Below are 25,585 nucleotides of genomic sequence, written 5' to 3'. Positions count from 1 at the left end.
TGTTTATTCCGAACTGGTATTTGGCTTGTATGATCGTTCTGTTGACCATAGTCCCTCGCCGGGGTGTGTCCTTTAGATCCATATATGGACCTAGCCGCACCGGCTTGCTTATCCAGATGCTCTCATAGAACATGCGCGGCATCAGTAGCTGTTCTGTTGCGGTTGTGAATCGGTGCATCTGGTCTCCTGGTCGTATTATTCTTTGGTGGAACGGCCTCGTCGTCGAATTCTAGCAGTAGCTTGCATTTTGGATAGCTCTTTGTATGGAGATCGTCGCCATATATTTCTTCAATGTCTAGCACTTTATTCCATCTGCGATTGAGCGTTTCCTATGCGGCTTTGAGCCGTTACTTCTGCTTCTTTAGACTTCTCGCTGTGGCCATAAGCTTTCTGTGGAGGTTATCTTGTTCCATGCGTTCTTCTGGAATGATGAATGCATCATTTTCCGGACTGTGTTCTTGTCCTGGGGCGGCTTGATGAACTCGTCCCTCTGGATCATTGTGATCGGGCATTTGCTCCGAACTTGGTTCGGCGTGACCTGGCTCGTCCTGCTCCATCGCTGGGTCCTCGTGGTCGTTATTGGCTTCGGAGTTTACTGATATGTCGATACTTCTTGCACTCTTGTCGCTATTTTTACTATTACTGGACTTTGAGCGGCGTTTGCGTCGCCATTTTGGCTTTTGCCCAGGGTTTTATCTTCCGGATTCCCGCCGTCGTCCTCCTTGGGCGTATCCACCATGTATATATCGTGTGACGAGGTAGTAGTCCAGCGCCCCAAAGATTCTGAATCTTCTCCTGCATCGTCGTCCATACCGTCGATGCTTTCGGAGTTGAAGTCGAGCACGTCGGTTAAATCATTAATCGCGGCAATGAAGTGGTGGTGGGTGGGCAACGAATTCCTTCATCGTCTGTTCCCCACTCGAGCCGGACATAGTTCGACCGAGAGCCTCCTGACAAAGAGAGAGACTTTAACGAGTTCAGCATGTCGCCAAAAGGCGAGTGCTGGAAGATATCCACACTGGTAAACTCCATTATCGGAGCCCAACTTGGCTCGGCTGGCTCGAGAGTGCATGGACTGGAACCAATAACCGGATATGAGTCTGGGGGTCCGGAGTCATAGGTTTCCACAGAGGCAGGACCTGTGTTCGGCTCCACCGCCGATGAGTGTGCAGGCTGCGGGGCGGGACCCATCCCTCCGTCCTCAGGCGATGTAGCCTGCTTCGGCTTTAGGTCCGGGGCCACTGCGGGGGTGACACCCCGAACATTGTCCGACAGCAGGTCTAGGCCGTGTTCACCGCGACTGTCCGGTGCTCCTGACACGGGCCCAAATCCGTCGAGGATTATGTCACCGTGAATGTCAGCCGTGTAGTTCAAGTTTCTGAACCAGACCTGCTGACCAGGGGCATAGCTGTCGATCTGCTCCAGATGGCCAAGAGAATTGGCCCGCAGTGCGAAACCGCCGAACACGATGATCTGTCCGGGGAGAAAACTCTCCCCCCGGACCGTGTTGTCAACAATTGAAGGTGCCATCAAGCCTTGCAGCGACAACACAGAGGAACTCTCAATGAAAGCACCAATGTTGGTGTCAAAACCGGTGGATCTCGGGTAGGGGGTCCCGATCTGTGCATCTTAGGCTGATGGTAACAGGAAGCGAGGGACACAATTTTACCCAGGTTCGGGCCCTCTCGATGGAGGTAAAACCCTAATTCCCGCTTTATTAATATTGAAGATATGAGTAGTACAAGAGTAGATCTACCACGTGATCGTAGAGGCTAAACCCTAGGAGCTAGCCTATGATGGTATGATTGTAATTGTGATCGGCATTCTAAGGACCAACCTCTCCGGTTTATATAGACACCGGAAAGGACTATGGTTTACATGGTGTCGGTTACAAGGAAGGAAACACAATATTCGGATCGCCAAGCTTGCCTTCCACGCAAAGGAGAGTCCCATCCGGACATAGGCAGAAGTCTTGAGTCTTGTATCTTCACGCTTCAATAGTCCAGACGATGTATACAGTCCGGCTGTCTGGATACCCCATAATCCAGGACTCCCTCAACCGTCTCCTTCCTTTAATGGTTATACACATATTTTAGTTGCTGTTGATTACGTTACTAAGTGGGTAGAAGCTATTCCAACTAGTAGTGCTGATCATAACACATCTATTAAGATGCTTAAAGAAGTTATTTTTCCAAGGTTTGGAGCCCCTAGATATTTAATGACTGATGGTGGTTCACATTTTATTCATGGTGCTTTTCGTGAAATGCTTGCTAAGTATGATGTTAATCATAGAATTGCATCTCCATATCACCCACAGTCTAGTGGTCAAGTAGAATTGCGTAATAGAGATCTTAAATTAATTTTGCAAAAGACTATCAATAGATCTAGAAAGAATTGGTGCAAGAAACTTGATGATGCATTATGAGCTTATAGAACTGCATATAAAATCCTATGGGTATGTCTCCATATAAAATGGTTTATGGAAAAGCATGTCACTTACCTCTCGAACTAGAACATAAGGCATATTGGACTATTAAAGAGCTCAATTATGATTTCAAACTTGCCGGTGAGAAGATGTTATTTGACATTAGCTCACCTGATGAATGGAGAACCCAGGTTTACAAGAATGCCAAACTGTTTAAGAAACAAGTTAAAAGATGGCATGACAAAAGGATACAAAAGCGTGAGTTTAATGTAGGTGATTATGTGTTGCTATTCAACTCTCGTTTAAGATTTTTTTACAGGAAAAATTCTCTCTAAATGGGAAGGCCCTTACGTTATTGAGGAGGTCTATCATTCCGGTGCCATAAAAATCAACAACTCCGAAGGCACGAATCCGAAGGTGGTAAACGGTCAAAGAATCAAATATTATATCTCAGGTAATCCTATAAATGTTGAAACTAATGTTATTGCAACCGTAACCCTGGAGGAATACATAAGGGACACTTCCCAGAACGTTTCAGACTCCGAAAAGGAATAGGTATGTGGTACGGTAAGTAAACCGACTCCAAAACAGTTCTAATAGCAATTTTTCTCCGTTTTGGAATATTTAAGAAAATAGGAAAATAAGAAGTAGTCCGGGAAGGACACGAGGCATCCACGAGGGTGGAGGGCGTGCCCCCTGCCTCGTGGGCACCTCGTGTGCTCTCCGGACTCCGTTTTCTTGTACGACACTTCTTTTGGTCGGTAAAAATTCAGTATATAATCTCCCGAAGGTTTTAACCACTGCATCATGCAAATATCCTCTGTCCTTGTTTCGAGCTATTTTTCTGACAGATCTAGAGCACCATGACGTCTTCAAGCGCCCCCAAAGACAAGTTTTTCGAGAGGGTCATCAACCCCTACCTTGCGGAGGTGCTGCATCACCCTCAAACCATTGAGATGCGTGAGGGGGTGTTGCACATCCGCGATGTCGAGGGACCAAGGAGTACCGGAAGCATGGAGACAAAGCTCGAAACAATGGAACAACAAGTTTTCAAGTGCCAAGGGATGGTGGAACGCGGACTCAACGCCAACCAGATGATGATCGCGGAGTTCACCAACAACCACAAGCTGGACGCCAAGAACATTGGGGAGACCATTTCAAGCTTCATGAGAAAATCGAGCACCTCCAAGCCCAGATCTATGACCTGCAAAACTAAAATTGTGAGTATGAATATAGATTCAAGAGGATGAGTTTGGCTGCAGAGTGGAGGATCCCGGAGACTCGATCATCCTTCTATGATGGTGAGCCTATGCCTTGGAAGATGGACAACAAGCCTACATCATCAAAACCTCCATCATCACCACCTCCGAGGACATAATCATATGGGTATGGGCACTCCCCCTGGCAACTACCAAGCTTGGGGGAGGTGCCCCGGTATCGTATCACCATCACACTCCTATCTTTACCGTTTTTCTTAGTTCAATCCTTTTGGTAATATCTTGATCCAGTAGAATAAAGCTTTGGTATGATTTAGTTTTGAGTTTAGTCTTATGATCCCTCTATGTAATCGAGTCCGTAAGCTATATATAATAAAGATTAGTGTTGAGTCAAGGGCTTTGCTATCTTTCTATGATCTTGAATAAAAGTAATAGAAAGAATAAAAAGAAATAAAGAGATCATATTGATCTTATGGAGAGTAATGACTTCACATATGAAGGGTATGATACATCAAAGTTGTTGAGAGTTGGCAAACATAGTTTTGGTCATCGTTGCAACTAATAGGAAGTAATAAAGAAAGAGAGGTTCTCACATACAAATATACTATCTTGGACATATTTTATGATTGTGAGCACTCATTGACATGCTAAAGAGTTGATGTTGGACAAGGAAGACAACGTAATGGGTTATCTTTTCTCACATCTTAATTAAAGTATATTTTCATGGATCATCCAACATGTTGAGCTTGCCTTTCCCCCTCATGCTAGCCAAATTCCTCGCACCAAGTAGAGATACTAGTTGTGCTTCCAAATATCCTTAAACCCAGTTTTGCCATGAGAGTCCACCATACCTACCTATGGATTGAGTAAGATCCTTCAAGTAAGTTGTCATGTTCCATGCGATAAAAATTGCTCTCTAAATATGTATGATTTATTAGTGTGGAGAAAATAAGCTTTTTATACGATCTTGTGATATGGAAGTAATAAAAGCGACGGACTACATAATAAAGGTCCGTATCATAAGTGGCAATATAAAGTGACGTTCTTTTGCATTAAGATTTCGTGCATCCAACCATAAAAGCACATGACAACCTCTGCTTCCCTCTGTGAAGGGCCTATCTTTTACATTCTGCAAGAGTCATGGTGATCTTCACCTTTCCTTTCTACATTTTATCCTTTGGCAAGCACCTCGTGTTGGAAGATCCTGATATATATCTCCAATTGGATGTAAGTTAGCATGAACTATTATTGTCCCCTCTGGAAAAGGAGCAAATACTAGAGACCTATTCTGCATAGCTTCAAAAGTCCTAAAACTCCACAAAAGTCATTTTGGGAATTAATAAAAAATATTTAGCGGAAGAAATACCTGAGGGGGGCCACCCACCATCCACGAGGGTGGGGGGCACGCCCTACCCCCCTGGGCGCGCCCCCCTGCCTCATGGGCCACCTGGCAGCCCTCCGGTGCCCATCTTCTGTTATATGAAGTCTTTTACCCGGAAAAAAAATCATAAGCAAGCTTACGGGATGAAACTCCACCGCCACGAGGCGGAACCAATCTAGGGCTCCGGCGGAGCTGTTCTGCCGGGGAAATTTCCCTCCGGGAGGGGGAAATCATCACCATCGTCATCACCAATGATCCTCTCATAGAGAGGGGGTCAATATCCATCAACATCTTCACCAGCACCATCTCCTCTCAAACCCTAGTTCACCTCTTGTATCAAATCTTTGTACCAAAACCTCAGATTGGTACCTGTGGGTTGCTAGTAGTGTTGATTACTCCTTGTAGTTCATGCTAGTTGGTTTATTTGGTGGAAGATCATATGTTCAGAACCTTAATGCATATTAATACGCCTCTGATTATGAACATGAATATGCTTTGTGAGTAGTTACGTTTGTTCCTGAGGACATGGGAGAAGTCTTGCTATTAGTTGTCATGTGAATTTGGTATTCGTTTGATATTTTGATGAGATGTATGTTGTCTCTCCTCTAGTGGTGTTATGTGAATGTCGACTACATGACACTTCACTGTTATTTGGGCCTAGAGGAAGGCATTGGGAAGTAATAAGTAGATGATGGGTTCCTAGAGTGACAGAAGCTAAAACCCTAGTTTATGTGTTGCTTCGTAAGGGGCTGATTTGGATCCATATGTTTCATGCTATGGTTAGGTTTACCTTAATACTTCTTTTGTAGTTGTGGATGCTTGCAATAGGGGTTAATCATAAGTGGGATGCTTGTCCAAGAAAGTGCAGTACCCAAGCACCGGTCCACCCACGTATCAAATTATCAAAGTAACAAATGCGAATCATATGAGCGTGATTAAAACTAGCTTGATGATAATTCCCATGTGTCCTCGGGAGCGCTTTCCTCTATATAAGAACTTGTCCAGGCTTGTCCTTTGCTTCAAAAAGGATTGAGCCACCTTGTTGCACCTTATTTACTTTCATTGCTTGTTGCCCGTTACAAATTACCTTATCACAAAACTACCTGTTACCGATAATTTCAGTGCTTGCAGAGAATACCTTACTGAAAACCGCTTGTCATTGCCTTCTGCTCCTCGTTGGGTTCAACACTCTTACTTATCGAAAGTACTATGATAGATCCCATACACTTGTGGGTCATCACCCCTCTAGCGTCGTCTATGGATGTTGTGAACATCTGATGAACATGTTCTGATGACTACTTGATAGTTTAGTGCGCCATGCTTTACGGCTTAAATCGGGGCTCCAACGGCGTTTTGAATGCCATGGAACATATGAGATGTTCCAAGAGTTGAAATTGGTATTTCAAGCTCATGCCCATGTTGAGAGGTATGAGACCTTCAACAAGTTCTTTGACTACAAGATGGAGGAGAATAGCTCAGCCAATGAGCGTGTGCTCAAAATGTCTGGGTGCTATAATCACTTGAATCAAGTGGGAGTTAATCTTCTAGATAAGACGGTGATTGATAGAATTATCCAGTCACTATCACCAAGCTACTAGAGCTTCGTGATGAACTATAACATGCAAGGGATGGAGATGATCCCGGAGCTATTCGCCGTGCTTAAAGGCTGCGGAGGTAGAAATCAAGATGGAGCATCAAGTGTTGATGGTTAACAAGACCACTGGTTTCAAGAAGGCAAGGGAAAAGAAGGGAAACTTCATGAATGGCAAACCAGTTGCCGCTCCAGTGAAGAAACCCAAGGTTGAACCCAAACCCAAGACTAAGTGCTTCTAATGTAAGGGGAACGGTCAGTGGTAGCGGAACTACCCCAAATACTTGGTAGATAAGAAGGCTAGCAACTTCAAGAAAAGTATATTTGATATAGGTGTTATTGATGTGTACCTTACTAGTACTCCTAGTAGCACCTGGGTATTACATACCGTTTCAGTTGCTAATATTGGTAACTCGAAACAAAAGCTACGGAATAAATGGAGACTAGCTAAGGGCGAGGTGACGATGTGTGTTGGAAGTGTTTCCAAGGTCGATGTGATCACCATCGCACGCTCCCTCTACCTTCGGGATTAGTGTTGAACCTAGATAAATGTTATTTGGTATCTGCATTGCGCATGAACATTATGAGAACGTGTTTATTGCAATGCGGTTATTCATTTAAGTCAGAGAATAATGGTTATTCTATTTACATGAATAATACCTTCTATGGTCATGCACCTAATGTGAATGGTTTATTGAATCTCAATCGTAATGATACACATATTGATGTCAAAAGATGTAAAGTAAATAATGATAGTACCACATACTTGTGGCACTGCTGCTTAAGTCATATTGGTATAAAGCGCATGAAGAAACTCCATGCTGATGGTCTTTTGGAGTCACTTGATTTTGAATCACTTGACACATATGAACCATGCCTCATTGGGAAGATGACTAAAACCCCGTTTTCCGGAACAATGGAACAGGCAAGTGACTTGTTGGACATCATACATGCTGATGTGTGCGGTCTGATGAATGTTGACACATGAAGTGGATATCGTTATTTCCTCACCTTCACCGATGATTTTAGTAGATATGGATGTATTTACTTAATAAAGCATAAGTTTGAAACATTTGAAAAGTTCAAGAATTTCAGAGTGAAGTTGAGAATCATCGTAACAAGAAGATTAAATTCCTACGATCCGATCGAAGGGGAGAATATCTGAGTTATGAGTTTGGCAATCACTTAATACAATGTGGAATTGTTTCACAGTTGATGCCACCTGGAACACCACATCATAATGGTGTGTTCAAACGTCTCAATCATACCTTATTGGATATGGTGCGTTCTATGATATCTACCATTATAGTTTTGGGGCTATGCATTAGAGACAACTACATTCGCTTTAAATAGGGCACCATCTAAGTCTGTGGATACGACACCTATGAACTGTGGTTTGGCAAGAGACCTAAGTTGTCATTTCTTAAGGTTTGGGGCTGCGATGCTTATATCAAAAGGCTTCAGCCGGAAAAGCTCGAACCCAAAGCGGATAAATGTGTCTTCATAGGATACCCAAAAGAGACGGTTGGGTATACCTTCTATCTTAGATCTGAGGGCAAAGTATTTGTCGCTAAGAATGGATCCTTTCTTGAGAAAGAGTTTCTCTCGAAAGAATTGAGTGGGAGGAAGATAGAACTTGATGAGGTTGTTGAACCATTACTTCAACCAGAGAGTAGCGCAGAACAGAAAAATGTTTCTACGACACCTACATCAGTTGAAGAGGAAGCTAATGATGATGATCATGAAGCTTCAGATCAAGTTGTTGTCGAACCTCGTAGGTCGATAAGGGTATGTATGACTTCTAAATGGTATGGTAACCCTGTCTTAAAGGTCATGTTGTTGGACAAGGTGAACCGACGAGCTATGGAGAAGTGATGGTGGTGGGCCCGGATTCCAACAAATGGTTAGAGGCCATTAAATCCGAGATGGGATCCATGTATGAAACCAAAGTATGGACTTCGGAAGTATTACCTGAAGGGCAAAAGGTCATTCAGAATAAATGGATCTTTAAGAAGACAGACGTTGATGGTAATTGACGGTGTCCTGGACTAGGGGGTACTCACCACGTCGTCTCCCAATCAGTTAGATTGGGCCGAGGACCCCCGTGGCCGTATACTCATGGGCCAGTTCGGACAGTTGCCGCATACAAGGAAGATTCCACAAGACATGGTGATCAAGATAAGGACTCCTCCCCACCGGCGTATTCGGCTAGCTAGGAGTCTTGTTATCCTAGGCCTCTGGTGCATTATATAAACCGAGGCCAGGCTAGTCGATAGATCATATAACAAAAATCATACCTTAGGCTAGCTTCTAGGGTTTAGGCTCTACGATCTCGTGGTAGATCAATTCTTGTAATACTCATATCATTAAGATCAATCAAGCAGGAACTAGGGTATTACCTCCATCGAGAGAGCCCGAACCTGGGTAAAACATCGTGTCCCCTGCCTCCTGTTACCATTAGCCTTAGACGCACAGTTTGGGACCCCCTACTCGAGATCCGCCGGTTTTGACACCGACATTGGTGCTTTCATTGAGAGTTCCGCTGTGTGATCGGCGAAAGGATCAATGGCTCGACTGCAGGTCAACTGCGATGTCGGTTTCTTCGTCACCAACTCGACTGGTCACCTTGGCTTGACCGAGGACTGCGCCCTACCTCGGATCGTCATGTTCGGATGAGGGCCTTCATCAACATCAACTCCGATCTCTATCAAGATCATGGAGGAGTCATCCATGGAGCTCGGGGGCTCAACGTCAACATTGCCCTCGGGCGATTGTGCTATTTTTCAGGACAGCAAACTCGTATACGCCGCCACCGCCTCCTCGAGTGTCGCCTAAACGATTGCTTTGGTGGAATTATGCGGAGTTTTCGAGGAGATTATTATCCTCAGGTTGGTCGGACGCACCCAACCTGAGTCTCGAGGACTTCGCACACTGCATTTTTTCCTAAGTATGCTGCCGAGCTGGGAATTGATCCTCAGGCTGATTTTACGAATCAACCTGAGTCTCAGGGGCTACTAGGGTCAGCGGTTTGATTTTTTCCTTCAGGTGCATCCCGGATATTAGGCCAACACGCACCTTGAGGGCTACTGGCTATACATCTCAGCCGAGATTACATTGCACAATTCGGAATTAAATTCATAAAAATCAGCCCATGGCCAAGGTGGTGCACCACCTCGGAAGTAGTCCGGCATAAAGCTCGGGCGCCAGTGGCTGGCTCCATAGCGGGCATTTCCGACATTAAGCTCGGCTAAACTCCTTCAAACTTTTTTGAGCCAAGGTGATCTATGACACCTCGGATATAGTCCTGCGTTGAAGTTCGGATACATTCCGGCGTTGGATCTCGGATGCAGTTTGGCGTTGGAGCTCGACTGTAACAATACTCTTATACAGTCCGGCATTAGAGCTCGGATACATTCCGGCGTTGGAGCTCGGAAGCAGTCCGGCATTGGTGCTTGGCTGCAAAAGACACCTCAAATGCAGTTCAGCATTGGAGCTCAGACGCAAGAGGACACTGCCACCCGGGAACAACTTCAAACCCGAGGTGTGGCATTAAAAATAACAAGGCATTGATAAAGGCTGTAAACTTAAAGGGGCTCCTCGGATACCCGACGTGTAAAATCTTCAGATGCACTTAGGCGATCCTCAAGATCGAAGATAAGAAGATTTGTTAAACCAATTTTCAAGACCGACGACCAAAGATTAAGAACAATTCGGAAGAATCGAGGAGTGTCCCCAACTTGAAGACCGGTTCAGGGGGCTACTGATTGTGTCCTGGACTAGGGGGTACTCACCACGTAGTCTCCCAATCAGTTAGATTGGGCCGAGGACCCCCGTGGTCGTACACTCATGGTCCAGTTCGGACAGTTGCCGCATACAAGGAAGATTCCACAAGACTTGGTGATCAAGACAAGGACTCCTCCCCACCGAGTTATTCGGCTAGGACTCTTGTTATACTAGGCCTCTGGTGCATTATATAAACCGAGGCCAGGCTAGTCGATAGATCATATAACAACAATCATACCATAGGCTTGCTTCTGGGGTTTAGGCTCTACGATCTCGTGGTAGATCAACTCTTGTAATACTCATATCATCAAGATCAATCAAGCAGGAAGTAGGGTGTTACCTCCATCGAGAGGGCCCGAACCTGAGTAAAACATTGTGTCCCCTGCCTCCTATTATCATTAGCCTTAGACGCACAGTTCGGGACCCCCTACCCGAGATCCGCCGGTTTTGACACCGACATTTGTGCTTTCATTGAGAGTTCCGTTGTGTGATCGACGAAAGGATCAATGGCTCGACTGCAGGTCAACTGCGACATCTGTTTCTTTGTCACCAGCTCGACTGGTCACCTTGGCTTGACCGAGGACTGCGCCCTACCTCGGATCGTCATGTTCGGATGAGGGCCTTCATCAACATCAACTCTGATCTCTATCAAGATCATGGAGGAGTCATCCATGGAGCTCGGGGGCTAAACGTCAACATCGCCCTTGGGTGATCGTGCTGTTTTTCTGGTCAACAAACTCATATCCGCCGCCACCGCCTCCTTGTGTGTTGCCTAAACGATTGCTTTGGTGGAATTATGCGGAATTAAGTCTATAACAACCCTGCAAAAGTTTTGTCGAGTTATGATGGAGGAATCTCCGGCAATCTTTGATATACCGGAGCACTGTTCAATCTGGACGAGAATCTGGATGAGTTTGGAGCGGGGTGTCCAGCATCTAGCTCGGACGTCCTTTGGAATATCCAACTGTTGATCGGCTGCGGAATTCCCATATCTACCACCTGCCAAAAATTCAGCTCGATCCGACCGTCCAAACTCCGGGAACCTTCCGATTAGTGCATCACTTTTCGGATCTGTTTTCTGCGCGAGAACGAATCCGACCCGAGTTCATCTCCTTTACGAACGGGATTTCGGACATCCTTTTTGAAGGACTTTTTCGTATGGGTTATTGTGTTTTATTCTCAAACACATCCCATTAATATTAAAAGTATTTTTACAATACGATCTTCGCCATCACGCCGGTGTCAAACCGGCTCGACAACATCACTCCACGGCGGCCGACCTGCGCTGGACACGTCGTCACTTTGTTAAGCCGAGCTCAACTTCTTCGGATCATCATCTCGGCCAGCCGAACAAAAGTTCGGCATCGCGACAGATACATCGTCACCAACATCGCCGCTACACGGATTACACGGAGCGGGCACACCGGCATCACCGCATGGTCTCTTCATCAAGCCAACATTGACCACGTCACAAGTGACGGCCTGGGTCGGCATGGCCGTACTGTTGCATCTTCGAGCCAATATCCGTCACGCCGAACTACTTCAACACCTCGGCTGACGTGGCAGCTGCAACAACTCCTCACCGGCCTGCTCCGTCAACTCGGCTAGACATACTCCTGTGACTTCGGCGTCACCAGCCGACCAGCTTCGTCATGTTAGCTGGACCTGGGGCTTTGTCTCGGCGAGCCAACCTTTGCCGGCATCGCCATGCCGTCACTTTATCTCCCATCAGGCAATGGGTGTGCGGATCGATTCCCAATTTTGGGAGTCGCTTTTCTTCGGACTACTGCAACAAACAAATCAGGTGCTATTAATCCTAACAATTTTTGCTTGTTGGGCTTATTTTTCTTAAAGTATTATTACTATGGTTTGTTCCACCATCTGTACACAGGTCTATCAAATGGCGGCCACGTTAAAAACGACCGCGTGGTTGTTCGGTTAGTTTTCATACACAGTTCGGCGAACGCCGCATCCGAAACTCAGACCACCCTGCAAATTCACGCTTTGTCACGCCTTCACTACGTCACGCCAACGGCCTGCATGGACATTGGCTTCGGCGCCAGGCCACATCTCTTTAAATAAATTTTTCTCGCATAAAGCGATTATTCAAGGATTATATATATTACTATTATTTCCTGGACCGCACTGTTTTATGTGTGCAGGTAATCGATTTTGACTGCGTTACACGGTCACTACTCCGGAGTACCGAACTCCTTGCTCGGACACCTCGGGCCTGGGGGCTAGGACCTCGGCCATGCCGAGGACTGCAAACCTTGTCAGATCTGTCGCAGATCAATGGGCGTCTTCGTCCCGCCACAAGCCCGAATCGCATCATCAACACCGAGCTCATTAACCAGCTAAGTTGCTTTCATACTCAAAACCTTTTAGTTTTAAATTTTGTTCGGTTCGAACAAGCATTATACTTTTTGGCACGAAGTTGTTTGTGACGCACATATTCAAATACCCCGTTTATTTGGGGGCTCCTTGATGGAGCTTTTCCTCTTGCATATGATTATACTTGTACGACTTCGTTCCTTGTTCGTGTATTACGCCACAATATGCACCATGTTGACTTAAGTGACTTGCATGCTCGGTTGCCTGGCTCCTATGCTTACCCCTACGTTCCCGATTGTTCGGCTAGGGAGTAAAGGGAGCACCTCTGCGATTGTCACGATCGGTTCATCCGAGCCGGACCTCATACTGGGTGAAGCCGAAAGCTAGCTCTCTTACTATTTTCAACAATGGTCGGCACACAACGGAACTCATGAGTACAAAAAATCTATTGCACAAGTCTCATAACAGCAATGAGCAACCGAAGAAAGGTATCGGTGGGGGTACTATTTTCTTCGAAGATGCTTCTTACACTTCATTAGTAATATAGCATAAGTTCCCCAAGCGCGCTTTGTCTGTTACAGCCTTATGGCCTGATTGCCTGGTTATCGGAAATACCGTCGATATTTTCGACAGGTGAAGTACATAACACTTTTCGGCCCTTGGCCGAAGAGGGAGAAGTCGACGGTAGGTTAGGACGTGTTTCAAGTTCGGGTGAACACAAATATGATATAAATACTTCGGTACATACAATCATTATACATAAAATTCTTTTACCCAAGTCACTTGGGGGCTCTTAGATTTATGTGAGCTGTTTTATAATAAGTGTTCTTCTTCTTAGTCGTTGCAAAGTCTTTTTTCTATCACTCCTTTTTTTGACATGAGTGTGTGGTCAATAGTCGGGGAGCCTAATTTCTCTGTCAAAGCCACTAAAGTTTGCTAAACTAGCCTAATGAGAAGTACTCCACCTTCGGGATAGGAGGTTGAAGCCGTAGGTTGACCCGCTTGAAGTCTTGAGATAGGATGTGTCATGTTAAAGCACGACAGAAGCACAATTCTTTTTTTTCTAAGACCAATTTTCTTATTGGCACCGAACAATTGATCTAGTTCGGACGTCGAGTTTTTACTGACGTTTTTGGTTTTCCAATCCTATGGCACCTTTCAACTATTTGTGTGTTTTCCGCATAAGTCTCGTAGTGTAAACGCCGGACACTTTTAGAGATTCGGCAAAAATTCTCGGATATTGCTATATATGCATCAGTTTTGAATTGTGTCTTCAGTCAATAGTTGGGTTGCCCGGCTCCTGTGCTTGCCTCCTATGTTCCGCTTTGTTCGGCTAGGTGTGCAAAGGGAGAACCACTACGATTGTGCTTCCAGCTCGCATGGTGAAGCACCTCGGTGGAGAAACCCGAAAACTGACTGTCACAATAAGCGTAAACTGGTCAGCGGTCCGATGACTATATTAAATGACAGGCCCTTCATAACCTTGCCCGAAGTGTTTACGGCTTGACCTCGGCTGTCGCCGAACACTAACCGGGGGGCTACTTAGTGGCCTCCCAACGTTAAGCTCCTATGACTAAGTGAAAGTTATAAAGCCCACATATCTAATTGCCTCGTTTCCGCTAACACAACCGCCTTTGGGCACCGAGACGTCGGCTAAGGGTTGTTTTGTTATTACGGAAACACCCTGCGTAGCATCTACAAGGGGGTAGAAGCCGATGATGGGCCACTTTCAGATTATAACGGTCGCAACGGAGGTAAAAATTTGGGTTCATTTAGACCATAGAGTTTGGAAGCTTTCCCCGAACTAAATCCTCAGTATTTTCCTCCCACATTGATCGGAGTTGAGGTTTCATGATCATGCTTAGCATGAAAACCCAAAGAAAGAAACTAATAGCGGGATTATTTTCTTTGGAAGATGTTTCTTACATTATAAAGTAATATAACATATCTCTCTGCGTACCTTTGTTTATAAAACCGTATGGCCGGATTGCCTTGTTTGCCGTAAAACTTTGCCCTCATAAAGGCTTTATAAAGTAGGCCAAACACCCCTCGGCTGCTGGCCAAGGAGGTTGAAGCCGATGGTCGGTCAACAAAGTTCTATACAATGCGGATTCGAGTATTAATGACGTAGAGTACTTAGGTACATAGAATCATTACACATAATTTGAGATTTTACTTCGGACATCGATCCTTAATTCGTCCACCTGTGCCCACATTAAGGCTCGGGGAATACTAGGCTTCGTGCTTATCATTTACAAATATTAAAGGGGTACATCGATCCCATGATCTGGTGTTGCCACCCGACCAGTGTCTCAGGGGCTACTGCATTGACAATCCAATGCAGAAAATTTAAAGTGCAATATAGTTTTTGAGGAGATTATTATCCTCAGGTTGGTCGGCCGCACCCAACCTGAGTCTCGAGGACTTCGCACACCGTGTTTTTTCCTAAGTATGCTGCCGAGCTGGGAATTGATCCTCAAGCTGATTTAACGAATCAACCCGAGTCTCAGGGGCTACTAGGGTCAGCGGTTTGATTTTTTCCTTTAGGTGCATCCTGGATATTAGGCCAACACGCACCTTGAGGGCTACTGGCTATACATCTTAGCCGAGATTACATTGCACAATTCAGAATTAAATTCATAAAAATTGGCCCATGGCCAAGGTGGTGCACCACCTCGGAAGTAGTCCGGCATAAAGCTCGGGCGCCAGTGGCTGGCTCCATAGCGGGCATTTCCGACATTAAGCTCGGCTAAACTCCTTCAAACTTTTTTGAGCCAAGGTGATCTATGACACCTCGGATATAGTCCTGCGTTGAAGCTCGGATACATTCCAGTGTTGGATCCCGGATGCAGTTTGGTGTTGGAGCTCGACTGTAACAATACTCTTATACAGTTCGGCGTTAGAGCTCGGATACATTCCGGCGTTGGAGCTCGAAAGCAGTCCGGCGTTGATGCTTGGCTGCAAAAGACACCTCAAATGCAGTTTAGCATTGGAGCTCGGACGCAAGAGGACACTGCCACCCGGGAACTACTTCAAACCCGAGGTGTGGCATTAAAAACAACAAGACATTGATAAAGGCTGTAAACTTAAAGGGGCTCCTCGGATACCCGATGTGTAAAATCTTCAGATGCACTTTGGCGATCCTCAAGATCGAAGATAAGAAGATTTGTTGAACCAGTTTTCAAGACCGACAACCGAAGATGAAGAATAGTTCGGAAGAATCGAGGAGTGTCTCCAACTTCAAGACCGGTTCAGGGGGCTACTGACGGTGTCCTGGACTAGGAGGTACTCACCACGTCGTCTCCCAATCAGTTAGATTGGGCCAAGGACCCCCGTGGCCGTATACTCTTGGGCCAGTTCGGACAGTTGCCGCATACAAGGAAGATTCCATAAGACTTGGTGATCAAGACAAGGACTCCTCCCCACCGGCGTATTCGGCTAGGACTCTTTTTATCCTAGGCCTCTGGGGCATTATATAAACAAGGCCAGGCTAGTCGATAGATCATATAACAACAATCATACCATAGGCAAGCTTCTGGGGTTTAGGATCTACGATCTCGTGGTAGATCAACTCTTGTAATACTCATATCATCAAGATCAATCAAGCAGGAAGTAGGGTATTACCTCCATCGAGAGGTCCCGAACCTGGGTTAAACATCGTGCCCCCTGCCTCCTGTTACCATTAGCCTTAGACGCACAGTTCGGGACCCCCTACCTGAGATCCGCCGGTTTTGACACCGACATTGGTGCTTTCATTGAGAGTTCCGCTGTGTGATCGGTGAAAGGATCAATGGTTCGACTGCAGGTCAACTGCGACGTCGGTTTCTTCGTCACCAGCTCGACTGGTCACCTTGGCTTGACCGAGGACTGCGCCCTACCTCGGACCGTCATGTTCGGATGAGGGCCTTCATCAACATCAACTCCAATCTCTATCAAGATCATGAAGGAGTCATCCATGTAGCTCGGGGGCTCAACGTCAACATCGCCCTCGGGCGATCGTGCTGTTTTTCTCGACAGCAAACTCGTATCCGCCACCACCGCCTCCTTGTGTGTCGCCTAAACGATTGCTTCGGTGGAATTATGCGGAATTAAGTCTACAACAACCCTACAAAAGTTTCGTCGAGTTACGATGGAGGAATCTTCGAGAATCTTCGATATACCGGAGCCGTGTTGAATCTGGACGAGAATCCGAATAAGTTTGGAGCGGGGTGTCCAGCATCTAGCTCGGACGTCCTGTGGAAGATCCAACCGTTGATCGGCTGCGGAATTCCCATATCTACCACCTGCCAAAAATTCAGCTCGATCCGACCGTCCAAACTCCGGGAACCTTCCGATTAGTGCATCACTTTTCGGATGTGTTTTCTGCGCGAGAACAAATCCGACCCGAGTTCATCTCCTTTACGAACGGGATTTCGAACATCCTTTTTGAAGGACGTTTTCGTTTGGGGTATTGTGTTTTATTCTCAAATACATCCCATTAATATTAAAAGTATTTTTACAATACGATCTTCACCATCACGCCGGTGCCAAACCGGCTCGACAACATCACTCCACGGCGGCCGACCTGCGCTGGACACGTCGTCGCTTTGTTAAGCCGAGCTCAACTTCTTCGGATCATCATCTTGGCCAGCCGAACAAAAGTTCGGCATCGCGAAGGATACATCATCACCAACATCGCCGCTACACGGATTACACGGAGCGGGCACACCGGCATCACCGCATGGTCACTTCATCAAGCCAACATTGACCACGTCACAAGTGACGGCCTGGGTCGGCATGACCGTACTGTTGCCTCTTTGAGCCAATATCCGTCACGCCGAACTACTTCAACACCTCGGCTGACGTGGCAGCTACAACAACTCCTCACCGGCCTGCTCCGTCAACTCGACTAGACATACTGTGGTGACTTCGGCGTCACCAGCCGACCAGCTTCGTCACGTTAGCTGGACCGGGGGCTTTGTCTCGGCGAGCCAACCTTTGCCGGCATCGCCATGCCGTCACTTTATCGCCCATCAAGCAATGGGTGTGCGGATCAATTCCCAATTTTGGGAGTCGCTTTTCTTCGGACTACTGCAACAAACAAACCAGGTGGTATTAATCCTAACAATTTTTGCTTGTTGGGCTTATTTTTCTTAAAGTATTATTACTCAGGTTTGTTCCACCGTCTGTACACAGGTCTATCAAATGGCGGCCACGTTAAAAACGGACGCGTGGTTGTTGGGTCAGTTTCCATACACAGTTCGGCAAATGCCGCATCCGAAACTCAGACCACCCTGCAAATTCCGGCTTTGTCACGCCTTCACTGCGTCACGCCAACGGCCTGCATCGACATTGGCTTCAGCGCCAGGCCACATCTCTTTAAATAAATTTTTCTCGCATAAAGCAATTATTCAAGGATTATATATATTACTATTATTTCCTGGACCGCACTGTTTTATGTGTGCAGGTAATCGATTTTGACTACGTTACGCGGTCACTACTCCGGAGTACCGAACTCCTTGCTCGGACACCTCGGGCCTGGGGGCTAGGACCTCGGCCATGCCGAGGACTGCAAACCTTGTCGGATCTGTCACAAATCAATGGGCGTCTTCATCCCGCCACAAGCGCGAATCGAATCATCAACCTTATGTTAGCAGTTTGCTGCATTTTTTTATTACGGAATCTGGCAGATTGATGTCAAAATAGAGTTTCCTTAACGGTTTCCGTGAGGAAAGGTTGTATGTGATACAACCAGAAGGTTTTGTCGATCATAAGGATGCTACAAGGTATGCAAGCTCCAGTGATCCGTCTATGGACTAGATCAAGCGTCTTGGAGTTGGAATATACACTTTGATGAAGTGAGATCGAAACTTTTGGGTTTATACAAAGTTAGCAAGAAACTGGTATTTACAAGAACATGAGTGGGAGCACTACAACATTTCTCATAAGTATATGTGGATGACATGTTGTTGGTTGGAAATGATGTAGAATTTCTGGAAAGCATAAAGGGTTGTTTGAAAGGAGTTTTTCAAAGGAAGACTTGGGTGAAGCTGCTTACATATTGGGCAACAAGATCTATAGAGATAGATCAAGACGCTTGATAAGACTTTCATAGAGCACATACCTTGACATGATTTTGAAGGAGTTCAAAATGGATCAGTCAAAGAAGGAGTTCTTGCCTGAGTGGTAAGGTGTGAAGTTGAGTGAGACTCAAAGCTCGACCACAACAGAAGAAGAGAAAGGACGAAGGTCGTCCCCTATACCTTAGCCGCAGACTATATGGTATACCATGCTGTGTACCGCAACTGATGTATGCCTTGCCACGTGTCTGGCAAGGGGGTACAAGAGTGATCCATGAGTGGATCACTGGACAGGCGGTCAAAACTTATCCTTAGAGGAATAAGGAGATGTTTCTCGGTTATGGAGGTGATAAAGAGTTCGACATAACGGGTTGCGTCGATGCAAGCTTTAACACCAATCTGGATGACTCTGAGTAGCAAACCGGATACGTATCATGGAGTAGCCATTTGGAATAGCTCCAAGTGGAGCGTGGTAGCAGCATCTACAATATGACATAAAGATTTGTGAAGTACACACGGATCTGAATGTTTAGACCTGTTGACTAAAACCTCTCTCACAAACATAACACGATCAAACCCTAGAACTCATTTAGTGTTAGTCACAGGGTGATGTGAACTAGATTATTGACTCTAGTAAACTCCTTGGCTATTAGTCACATGGCGATGTGAAATATGAGTGTTAATCACATGGTGATGTGAACTAGATTATTGACTCTAGTGCAAGTGAGAGACTGTCGGAAGTATGCCCCAGAGGCAATAATAAATTGGTTATTATCATATTTCCTTGTTCATGATAATCGTTTATTATCCATGATAGAATTGTATTGATCAGAAACTCAAATACATGTGTGGATACATAGACAACAATGTGTCCTTACTAAGCCTCTACCGGACTAGCTCGTTGGCCAAAGATGGCTATGGTTTCCTAGTCATGGACATGAGTTCTCATTTGGTAATGGGATCACATCATTAGGAGAATGATGTGATGGACAAGACCCAAACTATGAACATAGCATATGATCATGTCAAGTTTATTGTTATCGTTTTCTGCATGTCAAGTAAATGTTCCTATGACCATGAGATCATGCAACTCACTGACACCGGAGGAGTACCTTTTGTGTACCAAACGTCGCAACATAACTGGGTGACTATACAAATGCTCTACAGGTATCTTCCAGGGTGTCTGTTGAGTTGGCATGGATCAAGACTCGGATTTGTCACTCTATATGACGAAGAGGTATCTCAGGGCCCACTCGGTAATACAATATCACAATGAGCCTGCAAGCAATGTGACTAAAGAGTTAGCCACGCGATCTTGTAGTACAGAATGAGTAAAGAGACTTGCCGGTAAGGAGATTCAACTAGGTATGGAGATACTGACGATCGAATCTCGGACAAGTAACATACCGATAGAAAAGGGAATTGCATACAGGATTAGTTGAATCCTTGACATCCAGGTTTGACCAATAAGATCTTTGTAGAATATGTAGGAACCAATATGGCATCCAGGTCCCGCTATTGGGTATTGACCATAGAGGTGTCTCGGCCATGTGTGCATAGTTCTCGAACCCGCAGGGTCTACACACTTAACGTTTGGTGATGATATAAGTATAGTTGAGTTGTTATGGTGGTTACCGAAGGTTGTTTGGAGTCCCGGATGAGATCTCGGACATGACGAGGAACTTAGGAAGGGTCCGGAGGTGAAGATTGATATATTGGACGAAAGGTATTGCAGTCCGAAATTGTTCCAAGGGTACCGGGTGATGACCAGCATCACCGAAAGGGGTTTCGGGGGGCCCCAACAAGTGTTGGGGGGCCCCATGGGCCAAGGGGAGGGGGAAAACCAGCCCACTAAGGGGCTAAGCGCCCCCCTAACCCTATCTCACGTAACCAGGAGGGTTGGGGCGCCCCTCTGGGGTTCCCTCCACCCGGCTTGGGGGGCAAGTCACCCTAGGGGAGATCCCATCTGCCTTGGCCACCGCCCCCCTAGGGGAAACCCTAGGGGCACCGCCCCCTCCTCCCTTCCCCTATATAGAGAGAGATAGAGAGAGGGCAGCCGCACCCTTGAGCACATCTCCATGCCACGGCGCTGCCCTTCCTCTCTCTTGTAGCCTTCTTCCTCTCCGTAGCGCTTAGCGAAGCTCTACTGAGATTCCGCCATCACCACTGCCACCACACTGCCGCCAGATGACTCGAGCTACAACTTCACCATCGCTCACTGGATCGAGGAGGTGAAGGCATCATCAAGCCATATGTGTGCTGAACGCGGAGGTGCCGTCCATTTGGCACTTAGATCGGGAGTTCGCGGGACGGGTCATAATTGGATCGCGAAGACATTCGCAGGACGGATCATGATTGGATCACGAAGACGTTCGACTACATCAACCGCGTTTCTTAACGCTTCCTCTTAGTGATATACAAGGGTATGTAGATCCAATCTCTCGTCTCGTAGATGGTCATCTCCTAGATTGATCTTGGTGAGCGTAGGAAAATTTTGTTTCTCAAGCTACGTTCCCCAACATTGGGTCAGCAGTGCGCCCAACGCGCCGACCCATATGTGCTGGCGTGGCCAGCTGGCCGCCCTTTTTCATCATATAGCACAAAATTTGCATTATTTCACAAGCAATCATATAGTCCACAACCAAATAAATAGCATAGTTTTACAAGCTGAATAAAAGTAAAATAGTCTCACATAGTTTTGCAAGCCAAATAAAAAAGATCTATGTCTTGGTTGCCGACGTGAGCCCACATAAGCTCAACCGAATCATTTTGCACTTGCATGTGGGTTTCCCAATCACGCATGTCATTATGAAATTGGGTGAACTGTTCAAAAGTTGCTGCTCCTCCATACTCAGGAACAACATTCTCACTCTGAAACTGAAACTCTTGATTGTACAGACGTTCTGTGCGCTCATACGATCATATTGTGCATGATCACACAAGCAGTCATCACCTCCCATAGTTTCTGCGTGCTCCAAGTATTAGTAGGATACTGAAAGATGCCCCATCGAGATTGCAAAACACCAAAGGCATGCTCGACTTCCTTCCTAGCACTCTCTTGCTCTTAGGAAAATCTTTTCCTCTTCTCTCTGATAGGGTTGGGGATTGTCTTCACAATAGTGGTCCACTGAGGATAGATACCGTCACCCAGGTAGTATCGTTTATCGTAGTTGTGGTCATTGATAGTAAAGTTCACCGGTGGTTGTTGCCTTCGACAAGCCTACACTACAAAAAGAGACACATCCGTGACATTTTGGGCCGAACGAAAAAAAAATCTGTCATACTTATGACACTTCTATGACGACAATTGTGACAAAACCCGGTATCATCATAGATGTGGTGGGATCCTCCTTCTATGACAAAAAATCATGACAGAAAATGGGGTTTTCGTCCTGGGCGGGCCGGAGACGCAGCTGCATAACATTCTTTGGGCCATACATGACGGAAAAAACCATGGTAGAAGCGAGGGCGAGGAAAATTTCGGGGAGTTCCCGGTTATGGGGGGTGGTCGGGGGACGAGCGATGCGCGTTTCTCTCATACATGTACGCGCGTGTGTGTGAGGCGTTGGGCTCTAACTGAACCCGAGCGAGGCGTCGCCTAATTGAACCCGAGTGATTGCACTGCAGGCTACACGTTACTGAACCCGGGTGATCGAGCGATTCCTTCGCAACTGCTGCTAACTGAAGTTGATCGATGCTGCCTCTGCATGAACAGTGAGCGTTGCAGGGGGGTTTGGATGAACAGTTAGCGTTGCGGGGGGAGGGAGGTTTGGATGAACAGTGAGCGGTGGGTGTGGATGAACAGGACCCCGTGGCGTTGCCTCTGGATGAACAGGACCCCGAGCGATCGAGCCGCTTGGGGCTGGATGAACAGGACCCCGTGGAGGGATGGATAAACAGGACGGCCCCATGGAGGGCTGGATGAACAGTAGATGGTGGAGGGGTGGATGAACAGTAGCCCGTGGAGGGGTGGTTGAACAGGAGCCCGTGGAGAGGGGTGGTTGAACAGTAGCCGGTGGAGTAGCGCGCGGTGGAGGTTGGACGAACAGGAGCTCGTGGAGGCTGGAGGAGGTCGACGATGGATTAACAGTAGCCCGTGGAGGCGGGAGGAGGTCGACGGTGGAGATGAATAGTATCCCGTGGAATCCCGTTTTGCGGTACGCCACACCCCTCCGGATGAACAGGACCCCCGTTTCGATCATAGCGCTCCAACACAAGTCCGTTTCGTCCGTTTTGCGGTACGCCACACCCCACCCGATCAACAGGACCCCCGTTTCGACCATAGGAGGTCCGTTTCCTCTGTTTTGCGGTATTCCAGACCCCTCCCGACGAACATGATCCCGTTTTGAACGTGGCCGGTCGAACACAAGGCCGTTTACTCCGTTCTGCGGTACGCTAGGCCTTATTTCCATCGCCTGTTCTGTCTGAGCCCTCTCGATGAACACGACGACGCATTCCGTTCTGACCCAGCAGGTTGGCTCCCCATGAACACGACGACGACGCTGTTTCTCCCTTCCGACCCAGCCATGTACACGAGCCCTGGCCATACGTATGCGTGAGTAGGCGTTCGAGACCCCGCCCGTATGTACGTACATGGCCGTATTTTCTTTCTTGCACACTAGTCGTTGTACGTACGTGTACATGCTATGTGCGCGCCTCTACTACGACACGTGCACGCCTCTACATCCACCAGTATGTATGTACACATTCGCGACTAGAATGACAACGCTACGTACGCTTCGACCAGGTGGGTCCCGACTGTCACGCACTTCCTTGCATGCGAAGATGTAGCTGGTGGGTCCCAGCAGTCAGGGGGCGAATCGTTTTTTGCCCGGACGCACTTCCTTGCATGCGAAGGTGTAGCTGGTGGGTCCCAACAGTCAGGGGGGAAACGTTTTTTCACGAAATACGGTGGCCCGTCTGGTGGGTCCCTGTTGTCAGGTGGAGGAATAATTATTTTGCGCGTAATAAGGAGGCACTTCCTTGCGGCCGCCATGGACCCAACTGTCAGCCTCTCCACGTACAGTACACTCCCGATGGAAGTCGGTCGTTGACCAGATTGACCACGCCGCGCCGAGAGCACCACGATGGTGGACGACGATGAGGCCTAGGAAGGGGACGACGTGGACCGGGGAAGATGCAGTAGTGGATGCCCACGTGAAGAGGAGTACGAGGGTTCACTGGTTGGGCTGCGGTGTGAGTTTGCCGTCACTGTAGAATAACAGGGGGTGTGGGTGAGTAGAGGGATGGCCTGGCCAGCGGTGGGAGTAGTAGGGGCGGTGAGGCCTCCGCGGCATCACAGCCGACCACGGGAGACAGGAGCATGTGGCACGAACGGCGCTGCTTTGTGCGGCTGGAGCACGAAGACCAGAGGTTGAAGAAGCACTGCAACCATTGGATGGACATCGTACGGTCACTGGAGCTAGAGTCGTTCATATTGACTAAGTTGACAAAGCCCTCCATCCCCATCAACTTAGTAGGCCCACAAGTCAGCCTCCCACGAAGGTGAGTCCCAGCTAGCAGGGGGAGTATTCATTTTTTTGTGCGTAATAAGGAGGCACTTCCGGTGGGTCCAAGCTGACAGCAGGGCGAAGGTTTTCCGTGAAATACAGAGGCCCTTCTGGTGGGTCCCAGCTACCAGGTGGAGGAATCATTATTTTGCACGTAATAAGGAGGCATTTCCCTGTGTGGGCCCCTACTATCAGCCTCTTCCGATGGCTGTTGTTTGTTTACCATGTTGACCTCGCCGCGCTGAGAGCACAAACGCGATGGACAAGGGCGAGGCCCAGGAAGAGAACCACTCGGAGCTGGCGAAGCCACCGCAGCGGATGCCCACGCTGAGGGGAGTACAAGCACTGACTGGTCGGCTGCGGGGTGAGGTGGACGTCACCGAAAAATAACAGGATGTGTGGGTGGTTAGAGGGATGGCCTGGCAGCAGCACAACTAGCCATGAGAGGAGGGAGCAGGCAGTCCCGCCGACGCTGGTTTGGGCGGCTGGAGCAAGAAGATCAGAGATTGAAGAAGCACGACGGTCGTTGGATGGACATCCAACAGTCACTGCTGTGTGTTGACTAAGTTGACAAAGCCTTGCATACGCGTCAAAAAAAATTTAGGACAGCATCATTGTCAACCTAGTAGGCCCAAAAGTCAGCCTCCAAATCTGTGGAAAACAGCATACAACCCATTAGCCATTATTTTCAATAATTTACAGCCCATTTGCTAATTCTTAAGGATATTTGAAGCCCATATTCTTTTTATTAGCATTGCTGACCATATATTCTGGGCACTGCTAAAAAATTCAACGAAATTTTGCATATTTCGGTGGGGTCCGAACTCTTTTAATCGTGAAATTTCGAGTCACGTTAAAAATAATTTTCAAAAAATTATATCAAAACAAAATTCAAAAAACAATTCTCCGCAAAAAAAATGAATGAAATTTAGAATCTTAACTAGCAAGATGCCCGTTTGTTGCACAGAACATGAAGATGCATTTGTATGAGTAGTTTATCTTGTGGGAGAAAAGATTATATTTTAATGTAATTGCCAGTTTGCTTTGGTTTTTATAAGAGTAGAGAGTAGAGAAATCCTGAAAAAATGATATTTTTATGCAATTGTCGGTTGGCTTTGGTTTAAAAATTTACAGCCCATTTCTTACAACTTATAGCCCATTTTCCGGGGAAGCCCCTTTCTTACTACTTATGTCGGTGTACTAGAATAGGGGTACCCTAGTACCCCGAACTTGTGCACGGGCAGTTGCAGCACCCCGCGGCAAGGCTTGCCGGGCGAACGCCAAG

The sequence above is a fragment of the Triticum dicoccoides genome, chromosome 6B, assembly GCF_002162155.2.
Source record: "Triticum dicoccoides isolate Atlit2015 ecotype Zavitan chromosome 6B, WEW_v2.0, whole genome shotgun sequence".
Taxonomy (NCBI): Eukaryota; Viridiplantae; Streptophyta; class Magnoliopsida; order Poales; family Poaceae; genus Triticum; species Triticum dicoccoides.
This window is presented reverse-complemented; position numbering follows the sequence as displayed.